The 7,513-nt window shown below is 42.4% G+C and overlaps 1 long non-coding RNA gene across 1 annotated transcript; it reads right to left on the reverse strand.

Annotated features, from left to right (window-relative positions):
• Positions 1–5,828: 5,828 nt before the first annotated feature.
• Positions 5,829–7,399, reverse strand: LOC149979165 (uncharacterized). Its single transcript, XR_016485058.1, has 2 exons — positions 7,147–7,399; positions 5,829–6,774 (listed from the first exon to the last, which is right to left on the reverse strand). It is a non-coding gene; the product is annotated as an uncharacterized LOC149979165 (long non-coding RNA).
• Positions 7,400–7,513: the final 114 nt, after the last annotated feature.

Genomic DNA, 7,513 nt, shown 5'->3' on the forward strand with positions numbered 1-7,513 from the left:
ATTACAAGTGCCTTTTGCGCCTACTGCCAAAACATCCATTATTTGGGGTAATACCTGATACTATTACACTACCAAAATACACATATTTGTAGCCTTTGAGTTTGTTGGCAAGAATGTTGATTTTACTTCTGTGTAATTCGCCCTCTCCTCCTCATTTTGTGTGGATTAAAAATGTCTTACACTTTAGTAAATTGGAGAAGAGACACTGAAATTTCCCTCCACTCTACAGTAAACTGCTGACCTAAGCTGTGTATTTAATTTATCTACCTTTGTGTGTTTAATATTATCCTGTCTTATTATCGTTTGAATGTATGTTTTGTTATGAAAGTATTACTTAGGTATTTTACATTTTCGATTTTGCAAGTACATTCCTATCTAGTTAAAAAAGCACGTTCCCATGGTATATCGAATGTATAAAAATCACATGTGCAATGTACTGTATTTCAAGCATCGTTTACTGTAACTGAAAAAAATACCAATAAAAAGAGTAAAAACAAAACAAAAAAATACAGTTTCTTGAGGAGTTACCAGCCAAACCTGATGTGATATGTATCCAGGAGACATGGCTTAAACCTACTCTAGATTTGGTATTACAAATTTATGTTGCAGTCTGTAGAGAGGGTGGCAGGAGGAGGGTGTGCTACATTTATAAAACGGACGATCCCATATAGGTGTGTAGGAGAGGGAGTTGAACAGTATGTAGTGGTAGAGGTGTGTTGGGAGGGGGGAATATAGTAATAGTTAACTTTTACAACCTATGTAAGAGACTAGAGTTGATGGCCCTTGGGAATGTAGAACGTCAACATAAGATATGATAAGTAAGATGGTGTGGGGATTTCAATGCTCATAGTACGCTCTAGGGAGGGTTACGGACTGATGTAAATGGACAGGATGAGCTACTGGATGGCCCGGAATGACCCCGTACCTGGGAATGAATCTGCTCTGGATCTAACTTTGATATCAAGATCAATGGCAGGCAGATGTAGTTGGGAGGTTTGAGGAATCTACAGGGGGTAGTGATCACTATCATATGTGTACTGTAGGATTGAGGGTTTAAGAATCAGTTGGAAATTGATTGAGATGGATATTTGAGCCGGGTAGAGTAGGTTCAGTTTCAGGAGTTGAGTGAACAGGAGCTGCCTAAGGCTGATATGAAATCAGTTATAGAAACAGTGAATGGAGTAAGAGAAGCAATATTAGGGGCCACAAGGCAAGTGATTCCTAAGGGCACAGGGAGGAGAAAGAGTGGACTGAGGAGTGTAGAGAAGCTGTGACATGTAGGAACAGGACTTTCAGAATGTTGAAAAGGTCCCATAATTACCAGCACCTGATTCAGAATAAACAAGCACAAGCAGTATTAAGGAGGATCATTAGGACAGCTAAGAGGGAGTATTGGCACCGGTTCTGTAGAAACATAGGCAGGATCACTCCTGTGGTATGGGGGATTATTAAGAGGATGTGTGGGGTCAGAAGAGATTGGGATCTCCCTGTGCTGAAAAGTGGGGAGATAGTTGCAGTGAGAGCTACTGAGAAGGCAGCGATGTTAGCCCAGGCATTTGTGAAGGTGCACAGCTGATTATAATCTGACAGAAGAGGGGCAGCGTGGGAGAGATGGGGTCAGAGGAGAACATCCAGGGTTCCTGGATCAGAGAGATGGTGGGGGATGCATTAGCTAAAGCTGGGATAACATCTCCTGGGAAGGATCAGATGTGTTACATCACGATGGCTCATCTCAGTGGCACTGCAATGGGGCCTTTACAATAAAGTGTGGAAGGAAGGGAAACTGCCTGGAAGTTGGAAGCAGCCTGTAGTGGTGCCGATGCGGAAACTAGGGGAAACCCCTACTATAGTGCTTCAAGCTACAGTGGGGCAAAAAAGTATTTAGTCAGCCACCAATTGTGCAAGTTCTCCCACTTAAAAAGATGAGAGGCCTGTAATTTTCATCATAGGTACACTTCAAATATGACAGACAAAATGAGAAAAAAATATACAGAAAATCACATTGTAGGATTTTTTATGAATTTATTTGCAAATTATGGTGGAAAATAAGTATTTGGTCACCTACAAACAAGCAAGATTTCTGGCTCTCACAGACCTGTAACTTCTTCTTTAAGAGGCTCCTCTGTCCTCCACTCGTTACCTGTATTAATGGCACCTGTTTGAACTTGTTATCAGTATAAAAGACACCTGTCCACAACCTCAAACAGTCACACTCCAAACTCCACTATGGCCAAGACCAAAGAGCTGTCAAAGGACACCAGAAACAAAATTGTAGACCTGCACCAGGCTGGGAAGACTGAATCTGCAATAGGTAAGCAGCTTGGTTTGAAGAAATCAACTCTGGGAGCAATTATTAGGAAATGGAAGACATACAAGACCACTGATAATCTCTCTCGATCTGGGGCTCCACGCAAGATCTCACCCTGAGGGGTCAAAATTATCACAAGAACGGTGAGCAAAAATCCCAGAACCACACCGGGGGAACTAGTGAATGACCTGCAGAGTGCTGGAACCAAAGTAACAAAGCCTACCATCAGTAACACACTACGCCGCCAGGGACTCAAATCCTGCAGTGCCAGATGTGTCCCCCTGCTTAAGCCAGTACATGTCCAGGCCCGTCTGAAGTTTGCTAGAGAGCATTTGGATGATCCAGAAGAAGATTGGGAGAATGTCATATGGTCAGATCAAACCAAAATATAACTTTTTGGTAAAAACTCGTCGTGTTTGGAGGACAAAGAATGCTGAGTTGCATCCAAAGAACACCATACCTACTGTGAAGCATGAGGGTGGAAACATTTGGCTTTGGGGCTGTTTTTCTGCAAAGGGACCAGGACGACTGATCTGTGTAAAGGAAAGAATGAATGGGGCCATGTATCGTGAGATTTTGAGTGAAAACCTCCTTCCATCAGCAAGGGCATTGAAGATGAAACGTGGCTGGGTCTTTCAGCATGACAATGATCCCAAACACACCACCCGGGCAACGAAGGAGTGGCTTCGTAAGAAGCATTTCAAGGTCCCGGAGTGGCCTAGCCAGTCTCCAGATCTCAACCCCATAGAAAATCTTTGGAGGGAGTTGAAAGTCTGTGTTGCCCAGCAACAGCCCCAAAACATCACTGCTCTAGAGGAGATCAGCATGGAGGAATGGGCCAAAATACCAGCAACAGTGTGTGAAAACCTTGTGAAGACTTACAGAAAACGTTTGACCTCTGTTATATACCCTTTGTTGGCAATGACAAAGTATTGAGATAAGTATTTGGTCAACAACAAAAGTTTATTTTCCACCATAATTTGCAAATAAATTCATTAAAATCCTACAATGTGATTTTCTGGATTTTTTTTTCTCATTTTGTCTGTCATAGTTGAAGTGTACCTATGATGAAAATTACAGGCCTCTCATCTTTTTAAATGGGAGAACTTGCACAATTGGTAGCTGACTAAATACTTTTTTGCCCCACTGTACATACATACATAGTACCAGTCAAATGTTTGGAAACACCTACTCATTCCAGGGTTTTTATTTAGTTTTCTATAGAATAATAGTGCAGACATCAGAACTATGAAATAACACATATGGAATCATGTAGTAACCCCAAAAAAGTGTTTAACAAATCAAAATATATTTTACATTTGAGATTCTTCAAAGTAGCCACCCTTTGCCTCAATGACAGCTTTGCACACTTGACATTCTCTCAACCAGCTTCATGAGGTAGTCACCTGGAATGCATTTCAATTAACAGGTGTGCCTGGTTAAAAGTTCATTTGTGGAATTTCTTTCCTTCTTAATGCTTTTGAGCCAATCAGTTGTTGTGACAAGGTAGGGGTGGGATACAGAAGATAGCCCTATTTGGTAAAAGACCAAGTCCATATTATGGCAAGAACAGCTCAAATAAGCAAAGAGAAACGACAGTCCATCATTACTTTAAGACATGAAGGCCAGTCATTCTGGAAAATGTCAAGAACTTTGAACGTTTCTTCAAGTGAGGTCGCAAAAACCATCAAGCACTATGATGAAACTCCACAATCACCTGACCTCCACCCAATTGAGATGGTTTGGGATGAGTTGGACTGCAGAGTGAAAGAAAAGCAGCCAACAAGTACTCAGCATATGTGGGAAGTCCTTCAAGACTGTTGGAAAAGCATTCCGGGTGAAGCTGGTTGAGAGAATGCCAAGAGTGCAAAGCTGTCATCAATGCAAAGGCTGGCTACTTTGAAGAATCTAAAATATTTTTAATTTGTTTAACACTTTTTTTGTTACTAAATTATTCCATACGTGTTTTTTCATAGTTTTAATGTCTTCACTATTATTCTACAATGTAGAAAATAATCAAAATAAAGAACAACCCTGGAATAAGTAGGTGTGTGCAAACTTTTGACTGATACTGTTGATTGTGCCCAACAAAGCGAAGGTAACCTGCCTAAATGACTACCGCCCCATAGCTCTCACGTCAGTAGCCATGAAGTGCTTTGAAAGGCTGGTCATGGCTCACATCAACACCATCATCAAGGTAACCCTAGGCCCACTCCAATTCGCATATCGCCCAAAAAGATCCACAGAGGACGCAATCTCAATCGCACTCCACACTGCTCGTTCCCACCTGGACAAAAGGAACACCTATGTGAGAATGCTGTTCATTGACTACAGCTCAGCGTTCAACACCATAGTGCCCACAAAGCTCATCACTAAGTTAAGGACCCGGGGACTAAACACCTCCCTCTGCAACTGGATCCTGGACTTCCTGACAGGCCTCCCCCAGGTGGTAAGGGTAGGCAACTACACATCTGCCACACTGATCCTCAACACGGGGGCCCCTCAGGGGTGCGTGCTTAGCCCCCTCCTGTACTCCCACAACTGAGTGGTCAAGCAGGACTCCAACACCATCATTAAGTTTGCTGACGACACAACGGTGAGATAACGATGAGACAGCCTATAGGGAGGAGGTCAGAGACCTGGCAGTCCAGTGGCAAGACAACAACCTATCCCTCAACATGAGCAAGACAAAGGAGCTGATCATGGACTACAGGAAAATGAGGGCCGAACATCGACAGGGCTGTAGTGGAGTGGGTTGAGAGTTTCAAGTTCCTTGTTGTCTACCTGAACAACAAACTATCATGGTCCAAACACATCAAGACACTTGTGAAGAGGGCACCACAACACCTTTTCCTCCTCATGAGACTGAAAAGATTTGGCAGGTGCTCAAACAGTTCTACAGCTGCACCATCGAGAGCATCCTAACCAGTTGCATCACTGTCTGGTATGGCAACTGTTCGGCATTCGACCGGAAGGTGCTACAGATGATAGTGTGTACAGCCCAGTACATCTCTGGGGCCAAGCTTCCTGCCATCCAGGACCTATATACTAGGCGGTGTCAGAGGAAGGCTCAAAAAAGTGTCAAAGACTCCAGTCACCCAAGTCATAGATGGATCTCTCTGCTACTGCACGGCCAGCAGTACCAAGTCTAGGTCAAAAAGGCCACCTTAACAACTTCTACCCCCAAGCCATAAGACTGCTGAACAATTTATAAAATGGCCACCCAGACCATTTACATTGACACAGGTCAGGCAAGGTCATTTGTACATGTAGGTAGGGGTAAAGTGACTATGCCTAGATAAACAGCGAGTACCAGCAGTGTAAACACAAAGGGGATCAGCTCCCTTTGTGTTTACACTGCTGGTACTCACTGTTTATCTAGGCATAGTCACTTTACCCCTACCTACATGTACAAATGACCTCACCTGACCTGTACCCCCGCACATTGACTCGGTACCGGTACACCCTGTATGTAATCTCGTTATTGTTATTTTATTGTGTTACTTATTTTTTACTTCAGTTTATTTTGTAAATATTTTCTTGACTTTATTTATTGAACGGCATTGTTGGTTAAGGGCTTGTAAGTAAACATTTCATAGTACAGTCTACACTTGTTGTATTTGGTGCATGTGACAAATAACATTTGATTTGGTTTAGATACTGGTAGCTAGCTAACGTTATACCAAATACAGAGCTCTAAGTGAACAGCAAAATGTTACGTTAGCTAAAATACCTACCGTCATCTCTGCCAAAGAACACGCACTGAAAGTTTGAAACACAACGGCCAAAGCAGCCCCAAAAATGGCATTGATTGGCAACAAATTATCCCAATTGTCAATGCTTCTTCTTCTATGGTATAATGGAGTTTGCAACAATTTCATGTGCATTTCACCACCAACTGTACGGGTGAATAATAAGAATCCCAAAAAACAAAATAATGTGGGTCAAATAAATCAAATATCATACAAACTATTAAAAAATGTATTAACTAAACAAAATCAACCTGCTTTTCTGTAAAAATTAATTCATACATTCTAATCAGGTCCATCCACAGGCTCAAAAGACTCCTGTGAGGGTGGGACATTTCCTAGCGACAATAGTCCTTGCAGTGCTTCATGGAGCCCCCAAAAACTTCTCGGCTGCAAATATAGTGATCTCCAGCTTCTTAGACCCTTGTGCTGTACAATTAATCACTGTGGCTATAAATGGCACAAAATCCACTTTCTTCACAATGAGTGTATCCAGATCACTCGATTGACTTAAAACATTAGGAACTGGTTTCAATGCATCCACTGCCATATCTTCAACACTATTGCCTCTTGCCACTTCAACTCTCTTCACCGTCTCCACATAGGTGATCTGCTGCACAGCCCTGAACCTTGACGCCTCTACCTCCTTCACCCTAATAGGGCACTCAAGGAAGTCCGGACAGAATGACAGATTCTTCAATATTATACTTCTCCCGCCTGAAAAAATTTGACACATGACCATATCCTTTACAATTCCCACACTGTAATGATTAGTACACAAATGCTCTCACATATCCAAGCTTCACATATTAAGGTAGAGTCTCCTCAAACAACAATATCGATAGGCTTTTCTCCTTCCCTCCATTTATCATACGGGTCAGGCAATGTGCACTGACCACTCCTGTGATTTTGTGACTATGGTACTTGTCATCTATATCCAACGAGACTCCAGCTATAACTCCCTTGGCAGGTGCCCTGCTCCGAAGAGCAATATGTTACTTCTGATGTGGACAATTTTGCCAGATCTAGTGCATGCTTCTTCTGTTCTCCATTAACACAATTAACCAAAACTAGGCTGCTTCTAGTCACCTTGATTCAATCCACTGCTTTCTTCACAGTCCTCGATATTACAAATGGATTTTCCAAATGAATCTCCTTGTCCAAAAAACACAGTCCAATAAGAAAAGCATTATTGGACAGGTCCTTCCTTGTCTTCTACTGCAACTTTTGCTCATTTTGTTCCATTCTTTGATTTCACTATTTTCCATTAATTGTCACACACTTTACTTGCCGCACTTTCAGATTCAAGCACAGTAGCCATTTCCTCTCTTTCCACCCAACTGTCACTGATCTTGATTGTCCCATTTCTCCCCATCCTCCCACTTCTCTCGACACGACACGCCCATTATGAGTCACTCCAGCCAGGCAGCTACCTAAGATTCAGCGCGAGGGTTGA

Source organism: Oncorhynchus mykiss, chromosome 12 (assembly GCF_057628025.1).
Source record: "Oncorhynchus mykiss isolate SJ-2025 chromosome 12, ASM5762802v1, whole genome shotgun sequence".
Taxonomy (NCBI): domain Eukaryota; kingdom Metazoa; phylum Chordata; class Actinopteri; order Salmoniformes; family Salmonidae; genus Oncorhynchus; species Oncorhynchus mykiss.